The 18,875-nt window shown below is 47.2% G+C and overlaps 1 protein-coding gene and 1 long non-coding RNA gene across 11 annotated transcripts in view; one reads left to right on the top strand and one right to left on the bottom strand.

Annotated features, from left to right (window-relative positions):
- LOC106507125 (uncharacterized) overlaps window positions 1–18,875 on the bottom strand; it is a 299,118-nt gene that overhangs the window by 48,499 nt on the left and 231,744 nt on the right. The window lies entirely within an intron of this gene.
- The window catches only part of LOC110261780 (uncharacterized), a 537,063-nt gene that overhangs the window by 489,503 nt on the left and 28,685 nt on the right, over window positions 1–18,875 (top strand). For 2 of the 4 annotated variants that reach the window (XR_014809604.1, XR_014809607.1), the window contains one exon: window positions 18,445–18,550. The exons of the other annotated variants lie outside the window; for them this stretch is intronic. This is a non-coding gene — a long non-coding RNA (uncharacterized LOC110261780). The remainder of the gene's footprint in view (window positions 1–18,444; window positions 18,551–18,875) is intronic. 4 annotated transcript variants of the gene reach the window in all.

Below are 18,875 nucleotides of genomic sequence, written 5' to 3'. Positions count from 1 at the left end.
ATTAAAAAAAAAACAAACCTAACTTTAATCATGGAAAATGAAAAGTAAATTGAACTTACATTTAATTTTAAATGAATTAAAATCATATAAAATTTAAAATTTAGCCCTTCAGTTAAAGTAGCCCATTTCAAGTACTCCCTGGCCACACGTGAGAGCTAGTGGCTAGTGAATTAGTGGCTGTGAACCAGTTGGCAGCCAGATAGGACAGGGCAGTTCGAGAACATTCCCACCGCTGCCGAAGGTCCTGGGGGACAGCCCTGCCGAGGAAGTGTCAATAACTTGCCATAAACCCACTCCAGGACAACGTAGTCATCACTGGCCTCACTCTAGAGACCAGGGGAGACTTGATGTTTAGTGAATCAAGGACTGTTCTAGTTGGTCTTACTGCCCATAAAGGAAGAGAGACTGTAACAAGCCAGGAGCTATTTGATGAAGTGTAGAAATAACATCCGCATATCTACTCCCTTTCTTTGGTGTGGGGCGGGGAGAGGCAGGGATGGAGCTTCTAAATGCCCTGGTCCCAGAAGCAAGCTCCCTAGGACATCCTCCCTCCAGAGAGTGTCCAAAGGTCATCACTGGCTCCTCCTGGCCATGCCTCCCCACTCCCCAGGCAGTCCGGCTGCCGAGATGGCTGGCAGTGCCCAGGTGCGATGCCAGGTAGTTGCACTTCCTAGCATGTGCTCCGCTGGCCTCCCCTCAGTGCAGGCTGCATCCATCTGCTCCTCTCGCCCTTCCAGGCTGCATTTAGGTGTTGTTTTGTACCCTGGAGGAAGCCCATATTGTTCTATTCCTACCAGAGAAGAAACAAATCAAAAGCAACAAGGAAAAATATGGAGTGTAAGCATGTGTTTCCAGGTCATCAACATGCAAGCAAACGTGCATGAAAATGAGTGTTAATTTCCTGCATGATTCAGTGTTTGCAAGACTATCAAGTCATTTCCCATAGGCGGCCCAACAGCCATCACATGGTAATGAATTTCTATTATAACCATGTATGATGGTTGAACCAGAAAACTAATGATCAAAGAAAAGAACAAAATAATAACGATAGTGATAACAATAATGACGGTAATTAGCTGGCAACGGCAGGCGTTAACGACTGCGGGTCATCTGGGCAATGCAGTAATTTGGGGGCAGTTAGGACAGGTCTGATTTTTTTCACTTTAACATTTGTGGTTTCGGCTGCTTTTCTTTTTAGAAAACTGAAAATTCTCAACTATGAAAATAGACCCAGCCTAATGATCAAAATAGAAACAAGTTATATAGAGAGTAGTTCTTGCTTTTATTGATGTTTTTCTTATTAGGTTTTGGCAGTTTTTAAAAATTTCTCTGGGTTGTTCTGCAGAAATTAAAACAGAAAAAAGGCTCTAGCTTTTTGAAATGTTTGTGTTCAGTACTGAATTATATTCTTCATTACCAGTTTTCTCCTTCGTACATATGTACCTTTTGGCTTCGCTTTAGCTATCTGTAAAACTCAGGGTGGACTTGTACTTTACCATGGACCAGACCGTTTGAAAACAGGACTATTTCAAAGATAAACAGCTATTTAAAAAAATTACTCTATCCTTTTTTTTTTTTTTTAAATCATTCTTCATTATTTTCTTCACGCTTTTTCTTTCTTTTCATTTTCATCAGCTACCTTTTAATATACTGAAAGGAGAATTGATCCGATTTTTGCAAGGTAAAACTACATGATGAATTTAAAATACCCAGAAGAGAATCCTAAATACCGTAAACAGAGTTTAATGTTTAGTTAGCCATTTTTCTTGAAAAGTTGTCTCAGCTCAGTCTTATTTGCTTTAATGGAGTGTTGTTAGTTACCTTCTTTTAGGTAAATATCCTCTATCAGGTTTCAGCCAGAACAAATATTTACTGTTAAGCCCTCAACTCCAGAAAATGGCTTTGAATGGGAGGGGGTGGTGGTTAAATGGAAAGGCTGACTTTGTCTTGGCTTTAGATGAGCCACCGCAATAAATCATTCAAAGACCCTCAAACGGTTGTGTACCAGAGGGATGCTCACCTCGGGGAAGCTAAGGTAGAACGTTAAACGTCTATGCGGGCTGTGATCCCACATAACTAATGGGCACCCTTTTCACAGACAGAAGGGCCAGGCTTTAGTCATCGTGGTAAATCTGTAGTGACAGACGTTTGTTCTATATTTGTGAATGACCTGATTTGGCATGCATGCAGCTCGTTCCACTGACAATGATGGTAACATGGTATGAGGGAGAGAGGAAAGAAAGGAGAAGGAAGTGGGGGAGGAGGCAGCGAGGTGGAGGGATGCGGGAGACCCAGGCCGACAGAGAGGGAGAAGGAGAAAGGAGTATTCAACAGTCGAAGGTCATGAGCATCCAAGGGTGACTCTAGGAAAACCCGCCTTTCGTAGATGGCTATTTTCACTGGGGAGCAAGTCTTAACATTCATTCTCAGCTGATTTGGAAAGAATCACCTTCCCTCCTCCCTCCCTTCTCACCCCCTGCAATCTCTGTGGGATACAGGTCTTCAAACAGCTGTCAGATGATGGCAAAGGGACCCTTCTGCCTCCAGGGGTCCCTTCTAATTTGCAAAACTTGCCTGGCCCTTCACCTCTCTCTACAGTCCTGCCGCCCCTTCAGGGAGGAAGAAACTGGTCCCAATGGATGAAACGCATGAAGGGCTGCCAATTACTGACATCTTCCCTGACCAACCAGTCCAAAGTATGGCCCTCCTGCATCATTCTCAAACCCAGTCATCATCTGAAACCATCTTATTGGCATCTTCATAGCCATTCGATTAACCAACCAGAATGCAAGCTCCATACAAAGAGCAACACGATCTGTCTTCTCCACCACTTCTTCTTTAGTGAAGAACGTGTGTGTTCTTTACCTTGTTTATATTCTCATTGTAAAATACATGCTTGAGGAGTATTCGATGAATCTATCCAGCTCCTTTTCTGTGTTGGGTTGGGTTCTTTCCATTTGTAAACACTAGAGACATACTGGGGTTGCCCCAGGGAAGGGGTGTTTATAAAAGATTCACAAGCAAGAGCTCAGGAAATTCTCCTGGAGGCTCTGCTGAGAAACAGCATGGATGTCATGATTTAGGGTCCAGGCGGAGCTTCAGAACCTGATGGCCCCTCTGGTGACACAGCATCTGCTCTGCTCAGTACTGCTCAGATCAAGCATCCTTCCCTCTCTGCTCCAGGGCACTGCCATCACGGTGAAATCACCCCTGCCCTGCCTCACCACCTCCTCTCTTCCAGACTCTCCAGCATCACCAACTCATCGACTTCCTGAGGTCAAACGCCTCCAGAAAAGGGGGTTGATTGATTTGCCTAATCACTATCCAGTATAAGGAAACTTTTTTGGGAAAAACTGCCTTGAAACTAGCACTCAGTTTTCTTACCAACGGAACAAGTCAGAAGCAACTATAGAGCTTTTTCAAAATACACCTCCTGGAGACCCACTGATATGGAATGAATTACCATCTCCACCTGATATTGAATTGGACATCAGGTATGATGAAAAGTCTCTCCAGGTAACTCTGCTGTGCCCCTCTGGACCAGAGCCACTCCAGTGATGCTTGCCTTTGGTCCAGGTGCCCATCCTTGGTCCAATCAGCTATGCCCAGGGATGTGGAGTACCTGGTATGAAGTGCGGGAGCGAGCAGGGCAGACACTCAGAACTCCCTCGCATCCTTTCAAATGCCCTGTCCACCCTCCCATTATCTCTCCACCCTTCCTCCTCTCTACCTCTCTGTTTATCTTCCCAGGGTTGAGATCCAGATATTGGATCTCCATTCTAACATTCTTCTCTTTTGCCTTCAGAAACACTTACAAGAATTAAGACAAGTTAGAATGGTTCTAAAAACTGGAAACAGAAGAGCTGAGTTATAGAGAGAACGGAGCACATCACTCTAGATTTCATTTCAGAATTAGAATTTAGCTTCTTAAAATAAGAATCCTTTATGCCATAGTCTTTCTCACTCACAAGACTTCCAAGGTAGGAACACGTAGAGGGGAGTTTATTTTTCTGGGTCACACGAGGGCAGCCCACTGAATCACTTATGAACTGTAACTGCTGCTTATTTCCTTTACAAAATCAACAACAAACAAAGGTGAAGGAGGAGGAGGAGAAGGAAAACAGCATCAAGCATGGGCCAGTTTCCATAGCTGGCACAGAAAGACCTTGGGAAGGAATGGGCTAGCAAAATGTAGGGAAGCCTTGGCAACAATTTAGTCAATATAATGTGTATTGAGCTCCAATTTTTATAATGTATGAAAGATAAAGGAAAAGATACAGCCCTGCCTTCAGTGAGCTGACGACCTAATGGGGAGATACTTGGAAGGCTCGACCATATTAAGTAAGATGATACATATAAAGAACCTAGTAAGTGCCAAGACTACTCTATGATCTCAAAGGAGGCTAGTTCCCTTTCATCTGCAATAAAGAAGCAGAGTGAACAAGAGCTCATCCACCTCATCCACCTTCCAATTTCCTCCTCCCTTGCCTACCTCCACTTATCTTCCGGGCTCTCTTGCGGCTAAGGTGGCGTATGACACAGGAGAAGCCTGCTTGGATTGTCTCTTTTTTGTACTTGGTTGAACGGTAGCCCCAAATAATTCATGTCTACTGTCACTACGGCCTCATTTGGAACAGTAAGTCTTTGCAGATGTAATCAAGTTAAGATGATGAGGTCCTGAATTAGGATGGGCCCTACATCCCACAGGACTGATATCCTTGTAAGATGGAAGTGCGGACACAGAGGTGCAGCCACACAGGGAGAAGGCCATTTGAAGATGGAGGCAGAAACTGGAGGGAAGTATCTACCAGCCAAGAAAAACCAAGGACTGCTGGCAACACCAGAAGATGGGAGAAGCAAGGAAGGATTCTTTTCTAGAACCTTTGAGGGAGGATGGCCCTGCCCAGACCTTGGTTTTGGACTTCTAGACTCCAGATGACAGGGAAAAAAAAGTCCTGTTTTAAGACAGCCGGTTTGTGGCACTTTGTCACGGCAGAAAACACCTTCTTTCTTCTTCTCTGAATGAGAACATGATATGCCTTGCGGAACAGCAGACATCACAGCAAGGCACAAGCTAAGCGAGGCTGGGAGGCCAGGAAGACAGTAGACCCACTTCCCTGGGACAAGTTCCCCAGACTTGAGATCAATAAATCCTAGATGTTTCAGTTCTTGACACTCAGGTTTTCTGTTAAGGAGGCTACATTTCTGACTAATGCTCTAGGGTCGAGGGGAAACGATATCAGGGGAACTTGGGTTCATGTCTCAGCTATGTCGTTATGTAGATGGGTGGCCCTGGCAAGTCGTAAAAACTCCTTGAACTTCATTTTATTCCTCTGTAAAAGAGAAACAATAACATGTCCTTGCGTTTTAAGTGAGATATTTTATGAGAAAGCCAGGGGTCGTCAACAGGGCAGGGGAAGCCAATACAAATGACCAAGACTGGAATCTCAGGAAGCCTAGATCCTGGATGTTGCCTATCAAGATAAATGCTATATAAAAACTGTTGTCCCCATCTCTGTCCTTGCTTAGGGAGACCTCCCCACCTCTTTTGTTTTTATAAGCAGGGAACGGCTTTTGACAGCCCTGGTAAAATATAAAGAAAGTACTTTGTAAATACAAAGAACCATACCAACATTGAGGATTGTTTAAGAACAAATCAAAGAGCTGCATCACACAGCTTACATAAGCAGTGTTACTGGGGCGAAGGGCTCCAGATGGCCTCATCCAACAGAAGAGAGCAGAGGGGGTTTTCTTCAAGTTCTGTCTGGCACAGTCCCACTCCACAAACCTCCTGAACCATGCCTTTCATGCCCAAAGTACGCCCTTCCCATCCCAGAGCCCTCCCTTCAGTTACGCGCAAAGACAAGACAGGAGCTGGTGGCCTATGGTGTCAACACTCCCTGGACAGAGACCAGCAGAAGGAATGGAAACTTATTCCAAAGGCCCACAGGCCCTGATGTAATCGGATGGCAAATGCAGGGGAGACCACAGAAGCCTGACCCTGCTCTCTGGACATCCGAGGTAGAAGCTGGGCTTTCTCAGGACGCATGAAAGAGACTGTCTCTACGCGCTTCCCATGCGGCAGAAGGGCTCTCCGCGGGAAGCTCAGTTTTCTCGAACAGCTGGGGCTTCCCAAGGTTCAGAGCATTAAGACGCAGGTACAGGAGGACCTGGCATCCGAGCTCCATCCGGTGCCTCGTTCCTCAGAGACTTCAACTCAAATCACCTATTTTTGGATTCGCATCTACACAGTGGCTGGCCCTGGTCTGTCGTTTCCACCCCCTGCCAACCTCTCACACCCTCTCACCACTTTAGAGCTAAGTGAATACGGTTTTCCAAATATAGTTTTGCAGCCAGTGTGTTAGGCCTTCTAATGAGCCACGGTAATTGCTTCTGCTATTTTCCAAAATGGAAATCAACCTCGGAAGAGCAGCTGGTTGGTTGTAATGCTCCCCTCCCTCCGGTTCCATCCCCCCTTCCTACAAGTTAGTCCAGCTCCAGCCTTGACTGCTTCATCCGTGAGCGGGGCCTGTGGGACACGGCAGCAGGAATGTGCTGATGGCAGGGAAACAGCATAAGCGAGCTATTGTGGGCTTTATTATACTGGAGGAAATAGGGAAGGAGGAGGCAGGAGGGGAAAGATCTGTTTTTACTTTTGATTTTCCAAGATATCCTATTATGTATGGGTTGTGCTTTTCAACATATCTGAGAAGATAACCAGGTTTTTAGACGACAGAGCAAACATGTTTCCGCCCTCCTCCTTTTTTCAAGACTCACTCCCCAACAACAAAGAGAACGAGAAACAGAAACACAAGCCCCATGTTCTTGAAGGGCAGGAGCATCTGCAGTCTGGAGGCACAATGTATGGAGATGAGAAACAGATGGAGAAATGGTAAGGCGCTTAGCGGCTCTACGCAAAGTCAACCCCAAAAGCCCGAGGGGGTCACCAGTGCAGGTCAAGCTGATTCCCTCTGCAGAACACAGGGGCGTCCGGGAGTGGGAGGCCCGCATGTGGCAGTGGACAGGAGCGAGCCCGGCACTGCAGGCAGCCCCTGCGGGGGGAAGGTGACAGCGCCAGCTGCCACTTGCGATGTGCTTGTTGGTGTCCTCCCAACAGCAGAAGATAGCGTCTCCCCCATTTGACAAATGCGAGGACTAAGGCTCCGAGGGAGGGAATCGTTTGCCCCAGACCCAGAGAAAAAGACCCTAAACCAATGTACTCTTCATTCCAAAGCCTTACCCCCAGACCCCACCGCCTCTCCCCAGCTGTACCTGTGTTGACGACGGGGCCGGGTTGTCCTGTGGCTGGGGGGTGTGACAGCAGCAGACTGGGCAGCACGGTGGTTGTGTGGGGTCGGGCTTCACGGCATGGTTCAGCCACTTGAGCTACTCTGTTGGTCTGAGAATTCTTAAGAAACTAAAGTGCGACCCCCTCCCCCTCAACAGGATCTGGTCTGGAGGGGGTGTACCTAGAAAGTGAGTTCTTTGAGGTCCACAGTGGCCAAGGTCCACCAAACACACGTTCTGCGTCCTGCATCCTGAGTGGGGCACAGGCTAATCCCTTCCTCACTGGCCTGTCCCCTGCTGCCCCCACGGCCTCTCCTGCACCCCCCACCCCACCCCCCAGCAGATCCAGATCCCACAGCTGCTTCCCACCCACCCCCCCACCGTCCGGTCCAGTAGTCATGATAGCACACGAGCCTGGGTGAATCCAGGTCAGAAAGAAACAAAGCTTCCAATGTCAAAGCTGTAAAACAAAGTCTGCAGACACTTGAGGAGAGTCTACTATGTAAAGTGGTCCCTGTGTCAGGCACTGGGGAGGTGGAAAAGGCAAAGGGCATGGTGTCTGCCCTCCAGAATCCACACCCGGTCATCGGAGGCTATAGCATCAGCCCAGCAAAGAGAACTGAAGGTCCTGGGCTGTGCGGGGTTAAGGGCTGGTGCAGAGGTTCCCAGTGTTCCTGAAGTTGTTCTCATTGTTTGCAGCTCTGGCTCTTCCATTAAACTGTGGACTTGAATGGAGGGAGGGAGGGAGGGATAAATTCCTGGGTTCAGAAGAAGGAACACCGCCCAGACCTGCAGCTGTTAGGGAGGGTGTCCAGGAGGAGATGGGTCTGCAGCCAGGCACGAAGTTCATCAGCCAGTGACTCCATATCACAAATGGAAGCTTCCAAAGGACAAGACATTCCCTAGGAAATAGATGAACTTGAGATTAAGCCAGAAAGCAGGCTTTGGTGCAGTGAACTTTGGTGAGACTGATGGAGACAGACATCGGATGCCACGGGGACACGACAGAGAGCCTTTCCAGGAAGCACGTAAAAAGGCAGCTGTGAGTAAAAGCATGGAGAGAGCAGGTATCTAGAGCAACAGATAGATGTTCCGACCTATTGTTGCCACTGACTCTAAATTCCCTGTCTTGCAAAGTACAAGGCAATTTTTATAATGCATTTATTTTTACTCTCGCCAGTCACTCTGATCATTATCGGCCTGAATTGGTACCTCAGGCGGCTCCAACAGTCTTCACCTACAATCATAGGCTACTCCAAAAAAGCGACATTCTTGTTGGCATGGAACGCATCGGGGTCACGGGTTCCTCTCTACTACTTACACTGACATATGCAGTGATTGGGTCCGGGGCAAACGAAGCTCCGCTGGTGCTGCCGAGAGCTACGTGGAATTGGGGGTTACCCCTTCACTGGATCAACGTTTACAAGCATGTCCCGTACAGGCCGGCATGGTCCTGGGCAGCAAGCCAAGCGCAGGAGATGGAACGGGGGATAAACCGGGGTCTCTGCTCCCCAGACTCTGAGCTGGTATCCGCAGAGGTGTTCGGTTCCTTTACTAGCTGATGCAGCTTCCAAGCCAGGGAGCAGGAAACCACCTGCAGGTCAAATTCAGCTCTCCACCTGTTTTAGTGCAGCCCTCGAGCTGAGATTTTTTTTTTTCTTCTCATTTTTAAGAGGTTGGAAAAAGCCAAAAGAAGAATAATATTTTGTGACACGTGAAAATGACATGAAATCTAAATTTCAGTGCCCATAACCGAAGTTTTCTTGGAACGCAGCCCTGCTCCCTGGTTTATGTGTTGTCTGCAGCTGCTTTCATGCTCTGGCAGAGTAATTGCCACAGACCATGTGGCTGCAAAGCCAAAAGGTTTTACTACTTAATTTTTTGTAGAAAAAGTTTCCTGACCCCTGTTCTAAGCTAACTTTCTCAAAATGTTTCTATAAAACATCACTTCTGAGGATATTGTTAGATTTTTTTTTTTAAGAAAGAGTTCCACTGTCAACATATTTAAAAACCGTGAGTTATCCAGTTAAACATTTCTCTGCTCAGTATTTCTAATCCAGAGTATGCCAAACGTCGTGACCTTCTAAGGCCTATGATGTGGACTTCCCCAAACCTCCTCATACATCTGTTTATTTCCGGAAAATCGCAGAGTACAGGCCATCGTGCACACCACCGTTTAGGAAATACTGACCTAAACAGAGCTCTTGATTATAGGATTTACTTGTCTTCCTGAAACCAGTTGCCAACAATCAAAGCAGTGTCATTGCTAGTAAAGTAAGACTTTTCCACCCAGATCTAAAGCCCCTTCCTCTTAAGCATGGCGTGATTGTCCTCTAGTTTCCCAGTATGATTCCAGGTAAAGAGTTTAGTAGTCACAGTGGAATATTACTCAGCCATTAAAAGGAATGAAATAACGGCATTTTTAGCAACATGGATGGACCTAGAAATTATCATGCTAAGTCAAGTCAGTCAGACAATGAGACACCAACATCAAATGCTTTCACTGACATGTGGGATCTGAAAAAAGGACACAATGAACTTCTTTGCAGAACGAATACTGACTCACAGACTTTGAAAAACTTATGGTTTGCAAAGGAGAGAGTTTGGGGGGTAGGGGGAATGCGCTGGGGGTGTGGGATGGAAATCCTATAAAATTGGATTGTGATGATCATTGTACAGCTATAAATGTAATAAATTCATTGAGTAATAAAAAATTATATATTAAAAAAAAAGAGTTAAGTAGTTAATATCTACTATCACACTGAGGAGTTTCCATAGGCTTCTGAAATGACAGTTTGTAGGGGAAGACCCCAGTCTCCTAGCTGTCGGGTATCTTGATGACAAGCTGCCTTTTTTTTTTTTTTTTTTTTGGTCTTTTTGTCTTTTTCGGGCCCACAGCATATGGACGTTCCCAGGCTAGGTGTTGAATCAGAGCTACAGCTGCCGGCCTACACCACAGTTACAGCAACACGGGATCCAAGCCATGTCTGCAACCTACACCACAGCTCATGGCAACGCCAGATTCTTAACCCACTAAGCAAGGCCAGGGATCAAACCCGCAACCTCATGGTTACTAGTCATGGTTACTAGTTGGGTTCGTTAACCACTGAGCCACAATGGGAACGCCAAGCTGTTCTTAATCTATTCTATAACCACATGTTGATCCACCCACACATGTGCACAAAGGTCCCAGAAAGAGCCTAGGATGGGTCAGCTGGGGCTCGGACACCCTGGGAAACATCCGAAGAACTGAAGTTTATCAGCACGGGGCCGAGAAGCCTCTTGGGAGAGCAGTAAGTGGACATGATCCAGGCACAGGGAATTGGACTCAATAAAAATATCTTCATCATTGGGAGTGGGGCAGTTCTGAGAAGAGGCGACCTCTGCCATGTTGACTCGTCCCCTGGTTTGATTCCCACCTGTTTGAGCCCTGTGAGGAGGTGGCAGTGGGGAAAGGCTGTAAACAAAAACTGAAGGTGCTCTTTCTTGAAATTCTTAAAATCTGAGTGACACTATTTCTAAACTGAAGAGGGCATTCTTCCTGCCCTGCTTCAAGGTATTGGTTGGGTAACTGCACAGGGCACTGGGGGTGCCGCTGCCCAGGGGGAGACTGCTGAGCAGCAGCACAGCCTCCGGGGAGCGCTGTTGGCAATGGAGCAGCCTTGGCACCGCCCCTGCTCTGCAGAACAGTGATGATGTGGGGCCATCGACTACTGGACACCTTGTCAGGTGGAGCAGCGGTCATCATGGCCACAAGCAGGGGTTGTGGTGTCCAGTGGGAGAGGCAGTGGGGCGAAGGGGAACAGCAGGGAAGGGCAGCTGCCTTTCCTAGAGCTCAAATGTGATTATCCACTACCCTTCCCACTAGGGCAGGTGCCAGGCGCCCTGGGGGAGGGGAGCCATTCTGTCAGGCTTGTGACTAGAAGAGCCCCTGGCTATGATCTCACCCCTAGTCTGGGATAGAAGGTGCTTGGGGAATGCGGATTTCTTCCATCTGCTAACAGAAGCACACCGAAACTCACACACTTAACATGCATTCTAGCGACACTTGTGCTAGAAACGTAAATGCTCACACATACCCAAGCTATGCTTCTATAGGAAACCATAAATTGTTAAAATGAGGTGGGATGGAACTCCCCTTGTGGCTCAGTGGGTTACAAACCTGACTGGTATCCACGAGGACGTGGGTTCGATCTCTGGCCCCGCTCAGTGGGTTAAGGATACTGCATTGCCATGAGCTTCGGTGTAAGTTGAAGACTTGGCCCGGATCTGGGTCTGGTGTGGCTGTGGCTGTGCTGTAGGCTGGCAGCTACAGCTCCAACATGACCCCTAGCCTGGGAACCTCCATATGCCATGGGTGTAGCCCTTAAATAAATTAAGTAAATAAATAAATAAAATGAGGAGGGAATGAGTGAGATTTGGGGGTTCCAGTGGGTGAGTCCTGGGGTCTCGCCATGCCTATTTCAATCACAGAGCTCTGCTTTTATCTGTTACATGCATTGTGCTTCTACCTAAAGACTTTCTGTGGCTAAAAACAAAAACAAGACAAACTTTGGATAGCCCACTTATCAACTCTATGATTTTATAAATGAGGAAACGGGGGATACAGAGGGGTTAAATGACTCATCCGAGTTCACAAAAATGAAAGTGTTGGATTAGGGGCTCAAGTCCAATGTTTCTGTTTTGTTTTTGCTTTTCTATTACACCAAGCAGAGAAAGAACATGCAACAAAACAACGACATTCTGGATATTTTGCAGAACTTCGTGTGTTTCTCAGCTTTAGTGGTTGGAGGTTTGAGTACTGGCTTATTAGATCTTTTCATTTTTCTAGCTATGATTGTATAGCAAGAAAAATATTAGCTATGGGGGCAGTAATGTAGATTAAATGAATACAGTGAGCTATCAAATGACCAGTTAATACAATTTTCAATTCAACTCTAAAGTTGAATTAGAGTCTACTTAGACATGTTGTACTAATCAGAACTATGTAACAAAATGAGATCACTGTGTTTTAGAAAGGGCCTTGAAAAACATTGGCCCAATTTTCTAAGCACAGGAGGAGACAAGAAAGAGGACAAGGAAGTTTGCAAAGAAATTCATGAGTCAATGTTAAGAGAATAGAATTATTAACTCTGGAGAAGAGAAAGCAAAAGAGGCTGACCATTTCCTGGGGCCATGGAGGGTCTCTTCACTGAGGTGAACGCCTCTGTTCATCCGCAAGGACAGAGCAAGTCCTTTAGAAAGACCCTGGGAGACGCGAGGCAGAGAGTCTACAGATGTGAGATCATGATACACAGCTTCGAGGGACCCCAGACTTTGCCGACCTGTGAGGTTCAGGGGGTGGCGCGTGTGACGTGACCTGTCCAGGGAGGAAATGGTAGCTGGATGACTCGTGGTCTCTGTTGTGATTCCAGAAAGTATCAGGCTTGACCATATGGTGGAAGCTACAGCTAAGTCAGCCAGGAGGCGTAGGGGCAGGATGGGGGAGGCTGCACCACCACGTCCCGTGTCCTCGAAGATGGTCCCTCAGAAGGCCCGCCCAGTCTGCACGCTGCCTTCCTGGCCAGTGTGAATGCCCCCTGCACTCTGCCGTGCCCTTCCTGCTGTTCATGGGAGACTCCCAGCTGCCTGATGGTCCCAAGGCTGAAGTCTACGGATGGGCACTGGAAATAAGCCAGGACACTTCTTACAGAAACTTAGGTTGCAGCAAATGTCCTCACTGTCACAAGCATATGAAACATGACAGAGTTCTGGACAGAAAAGATTATCACACATCCCTCCCCTTGAGTCACTGGTTTTTCTCTCTTACCAGAAAAGGGATTTGAAGCTGGTGGCAGTGGGACACGGATGCATGTATCTTATCCTGGGGGTGTGATAAGACATGGACGTCTGAGAAAAGTGACTGAGCTGGCACTCACAGGAGTTGCTAGCATAACCTCTCCTCACTACCGGGGCGGTGCCCGAGTCCGGAGAACAAGACACTGTCAGTGGTCTGCTTGTCCATCGCCCAAGACCCCTTTTCTTGGAGTCCAGGTGAAATGCTGCTATACCGTATCTCTATCGATCCTTGCAGCCCTCAGGGCCCGTGGGGGTGGATGTTTGTAATGGGGGGAGAAAAAAGATTCAGAAGTGTAGTGATTGTTCAGTTCAATTTTACCAGACCCAGAGATGTACTGGAATCCTATAGAATGAAAGGGTTATTTGCGACTCGGCAAAGATTTTTGCCCAGTTAACCCCGAGTCATCAGCATAATTAAAAAGTGAAACCCAGGATTTCAGAAAGGTGTATCTGCATGTTGTCCATTATGAAAACAACCAAACGAGCCAATTCAACAATACACCTCCAACGCACCAGCTTGCCAGATGTCCTGAACTTCTTGGGTGACTTGGCGTCAAGTGTCACGTTCACTTTCAGGAAAGAGGAAACGAGCAGCTGAGCCTCTGTCTCCCCAGGTCAGACCCTGACTAATTCTCCTGTTGTTCATACCTTTCGCCGTCTGGGCAAAGTCATTAGCTGGAAAACCCAGCTTCCGTTCTCTTGTAAATTCCAAGGATTTAGCAGGAGTGGGTCTTAATAATTTGCAGTGTCTGGCGGTACTTAGCTCTCTGCAGACTGGCTATTTAATTTGCAGCCAAGCCCCGTTTGTCTGACTGTGGCTCTGGTCCCCCGTGTCCCTCCCAGGATTCCTTGCCTCCCATGAGTCTGAGGAGCCAGACAGGCCTCTGTCTTCACGCCTCCAGGAGTCTGAGAAGCCCGGGAGGCAATGCCAGCGCCTTTGAGCGCACGTTGTGGAATCAGCCCACTTTAACTGGTTTTCTGTCAGGAGGCTGCTGTGCAGAACAGCTGTGCCCCAAATAACTCAGGCTGAGAAAACGACAGTTTTTAACACTCTACTTGGGGAAGTTTCCGGAAAGTATCTAGATGTCCCCCCACTTTGGCCTATGGATGGGGCGCAGGGGACGTTTTGCACACTGCTAGATTTGGAGGGTCTGGTGCCAGCAATTTGCTTTGGATTTTTAAAAACCGATAATTCAGGGACCGTCGTGAGCAATTATTTCGCTGGTTATTAATGGGAAATGGAAGAGAGAGAAAAGAGCAAGAGATGACAAGGAAATCACCGGGACGGTCGAACGGAACAATTCATAACAGTACAAAATGGGGTTTTTAGGTGAGCGTGAAAATAAAGCAGGTGGTGGTGGCTAAAATTTATTTAAAGGCTAATTAACATTTTACTCCCTTCAGCTGGGATTTCACTTCCAGTCGCTGCAAATGTCCTTAGAACCTTTCTCTTTCTCTCCCTGCGACTGTTTCCCACCCTCACCCCGCATCTCTTCTCTCTTTTTCCAAATGCCTCCAGTGTTTCAAATCCACGTTACTGCTCAGCCCAGGCACCCACTCCATCCACCCCACTCCTTTTCTCACCTCCCTGCTGAATCCTGTTCCACCAGAAACTCATTTCCAACACGCCTCACTGCAGCCCGTCTTGGTTCCTCTCAATGCCGCCCCACATCCTCATGCCAACAGCAGCAGTTTTTGTACAGGTGGAAAGGGGGTGGGGCCCTAAATAATCACTCTTTTTTTTTTTTTTTCCTATTACACATGAAAGGGCCTAGTAGAAGGCCTGGTCCATGCAAGGGAAATGATCAATAAGGAATTCATTAATATTAACTGATAATTAACTGGAGGAAATACAGTAAGGCAAAGAAAGAGAGAGAGGGGGAAGGAAGGAAGAAAGAGAGAAAGAAATGAGGGAGAGAGGAGAAAGGGAGAGAGGGAAGACGGAAGGAAGGGAGAAAGAAAGAAAGGCCATGGCACTTCTTTGCAAAATTTTGCTCGGAGTCCCAAATTTAAAGTTTATCTCTGGTCGCAGCAATCTAGACCCAACCTTATTCTTAAAATTTATAAATAAAGGTGAGAAACTGACAAAACTATGCCCAGAGTCCAGCTTGGGAATAATGTTTTAAAATGATAATGGTGGTTGCTTGGAGAGGAAGATGTATAAGAAATGTAATTTTGAAAAAAAAAGATGAACTGATAATGCGCCTGGAACCCCCGGCTCCACGGGGTATCATCAGTATCATCATTGATGAACTCCCCCCAGTGACACGGACCCTCTCCTCGTCCCCCTTCCTCTTCCGCCCTCTCTCCTTTCTATCTTCTTATCACTGTCTTCACCCAATCCAGCTGCTAGAACAAACTATCATAGGCTGAGTGCCTTAGAAACAACAGACACATTTCTTATGGTTCTGGAGACAGGGAAGGCCAAGATCAAGGTGCTGGCAGATGTGGTGCCTGGGAGAAGCCACTTCCCAGTTCACAGACAGCTGTCTCCACTGGGTGCTCACATGATGGGAGAGCGAGGGAGCTCTCTGGGGAGCAAGGGCACGAATCCCATCCATGAGGGCTCTGCCCTCACAACCTCATCACCTCCCAAAGGCCCCACCTCCCAATCCCAACACACCGGGGGGGGGGGGGAGGGTTAGGAGTTCAATGTGTGAATCGGGGAAGGGCAAGGACACAGAGGTTCCGTCTCTAGCAGTCACCTTCAAGGGTAAAGATTATGAGGATACGGTTTCCATACAATGCGATTCATCTGATTCTCTTCAAAAAAGTCATAAACGGGGCTTCTTCAAATATAAGGGGGAAAGTAGTGCTTTGTATGGACTGAACACATACCAAGCCTTTACAGCCATGCCCTGGACAAGCACCAACTCTCTTGCTGTTTTGTTTCGCCACAATCGGGTGAGTGGTGTGTGTGTAATTCCAGTGTGCATTTGACGTTTTCAGCCTAGACAGATTCACCTGTGCATACTTCACAGAGAAGCAGGCGTGGGGCAGGAAGAGAGAGAATGGAATGAATGTAATTGCTGCAAGTGAGTGTGCTCCACTTTCACTCCGTAACTCGGGCCCCAGAGGACACAGGAGACTGGCTTGCCCCTCAGGGTGCCTCCTCTGGTGTTCAGCATCTCCCAGCCTGATTTCTGTGATTAAATGGACAATACATTTTTTTTTTTTTCTTCCAAAATGGCCCATAAACTGAAGCCAAGAATATTACCTGCTCCTCTGGAGGAGGCCAGTCTGGCTGTCTTCGACCCACTGAGAGGTGCGTTGGGAGATGATTCTGGGAGAGGAATTGTATAGATGCATTTGGGAGCATTGTCAACAATGAATTTTTGTATGTGTTCTGTTTATCTCATATGTGAGGCTCCACTTTAGTTCCATTTTACAGATGGAACAGAGGCTCTCAGAGACTTAAGTATCTTGCCTCCTGCCGTATATATGGGGCTGAGATGAGATCTGAGCCAAGTCAGTCTGGTTTTCTTTTCTTTTTTTTTTTTTTTCATCTTTTTGCCTTTTCTAGAGCCACACCCATGGCATATGGAGGTTCCCAAGCCAGGGATCTAATCGGAGCTGTAGCTGCCAAGCCACAGCCTCAGCAACGCGAGATCCGAGCCGCCGTCTGCCACCTACACCACAGCTCACGGCAACACCGTTGCCTTAACCCACTGAGCAAGGTCAGGGATCGAACACATAACCTCGTGGTTCTTAGTTGGATTCGTTAACCACTGAGCCACGACGGGAACTCCCAGTCTGGCTTTCAATTTCAAGCACATGCTCTTCCAACTCGGCTTGAGCCCAGCTCTACTCTCTCCTTGTATCCCAGTTTGAAAAGGTCATCCATGTCCTGGCCATCAGTGTCACCTTGCTTTTCCCTTGCTTCAGTTCAGGACCATTTTGACATCATCAGGAACACCAGGATGGACATTCAGCCAGCCCACTCAGGTCCTGCCATGCTGGTAATATCAGGCGGTCATCTTTTCCAATGGCTGCAGTGCCATTCCAACTGGCCAGACATCCATCCCAGCACCCATGCTTACTGGCTGTTACGTAATTTTGAGCACACCAGCCATATCTCGCCGTACTAGTGAGGGATCCATAAGAACCAGGGTAAGCGCCTGAGTAATTTTAGAATGCTTTTGCTGCACACGGAGTCACCTGCATCTTTTTTTTCCAGATGGAGGAACTGAGGCAAAGGCAGAATATAGGGTTAGGATCTGAATGCTTCTGACACTTCATCTGTCCACGCTGGTCATTGGGCAGTGCCCCGGAGCGCCTACAGCTGGCTGCCCCAGTCTTTGCAGAGAATTCAGGGGTGACAACTGAAGGAAATCCTTTCATCAGAATGACCTAGTGAGACTTCAGAGAACCAACCAGGATTTTATCGTCTTCACTCAGAAACCCCAGAGGCTACATGGGGGTCCAGAGTCACTGATGGCATCAGGGCCCCCTGTCTGGGTCTATGCTATCCTACGGCTCCTGCTAATTACACTGGCCGCGTGGGTGGCCCAGTGCTTTTCCTACAGGAGGGCTTCCTAGTGAGGAGCAAGATCCCCTGCCATCACGTCCGATGTCACCCTGTAGGATATTAAAACTGACTCGAGATTGTGTTGAAAGATGTTTTCCTTTCCAGTATGCTAATGAGAACAAGATCATATCAGTGGATGTGCGTCGTGGCAGGATTTTTCCGCGGCCGAGTCTTCTACTGAGCTGTTCCATAATGAGGGCGAGATCTGCAAACAGCATCTGGGTGCTAGTCCAAGTTTAAAGACCTCGATTTTCCCCCCAACACGCACGTCTTTTAAGCTATGGCTCTAATTCTTTTAAACAGTAACATTAATTGGTTGTTAAGTAAAACAGGAGAGAACACAATAGATTTATGATATTTCGAGAAGCTATATGAGTTCTCAAGCATTCAGAGAAACAGGCTTGGCTTTTATGAGGTAATTATGATTTAGTGTTTTCTCTCACCCAGTTGAGTCTGTGGCTGCCTCTAAAACAGATCTGGGATGCATGTCAAAATCGGGATTTACAGGCAAACCTTTTCAACACAGAATGTGCAGGAGAAGTTTATTGTTTTTTTTTTTTTTTCTCCTAAGCAGTATTTCCTCCTGCATTTCTGTGCCGTTAGGTTTTGTAGGAGCTCCACGTCCCCCACCCTTTGAAATGGTGTCTATAAATTACTTCTCCTGATAAGGCTGCTGTATCATCAAAAAGTGATTGTTTTTGCAAGCAATCATGAGAGAGCATGCCAATTTAAATAATTCCCCCCCTTTTTTTTTTTTCCTTCTCATCCCTTTTCTCCTTTACCCACTCCAGGAGACATGCTATCATCTTCATTTTTCCACCCTTTCAGAAATGAGCACAGGAGTTCCTGTTGTGACTCGGCGGGTTAAGAACCTGACCAGTATCCATGAGGATGCAGGTGTGATCCCTGGCTTCTCCCAGAGGGTTAAGGATCCAGCGTTGCCATGAGCTGTGGTGCAAGTCGCAGACTCGGCTTGGATCCAGCATAGCTGTGGCTGTGGTGTAGGCCGGCGGCTGTAGCTCTGATTCGACCCCTAGCCTGGGAACCTCCATAGGCCGTGGGTGCACCCCTAAAAAGGGAGAAAGAAGGAAGCAAGGAAGGGAGGGAGAGAGGGAGGGAAGAAGGGTCAGAAACCCACAAAGCTTGATGGACAAGAGATCTTCTTTCTGTGTCTTTTTTTTTTTTTTTTTCCTGGTCTCTCTTTGAAATGAGAACTGTACTC

This window comes from Sus scrofa, chromosome 7 (assembly GCF_054392235.1).
Source record: "Sus scrofa isolate SSC_HxYL_T2T_F1_AM1 chromosome 7, Sscrofa_HxYL_maternal_Yorkshire_Landrace_v2.0, whole genome shotgun sequence".
In the NCBI taxonomy this organism is placed as follows: Eukaryota; Metazoa; Chordata; class Mammalia; order Artiodactyla; family Suidae; genus Sus; species Sus scrofa.
This window is presented reverse-complemented; position numbering and strand designations above follow the sequence as displayed.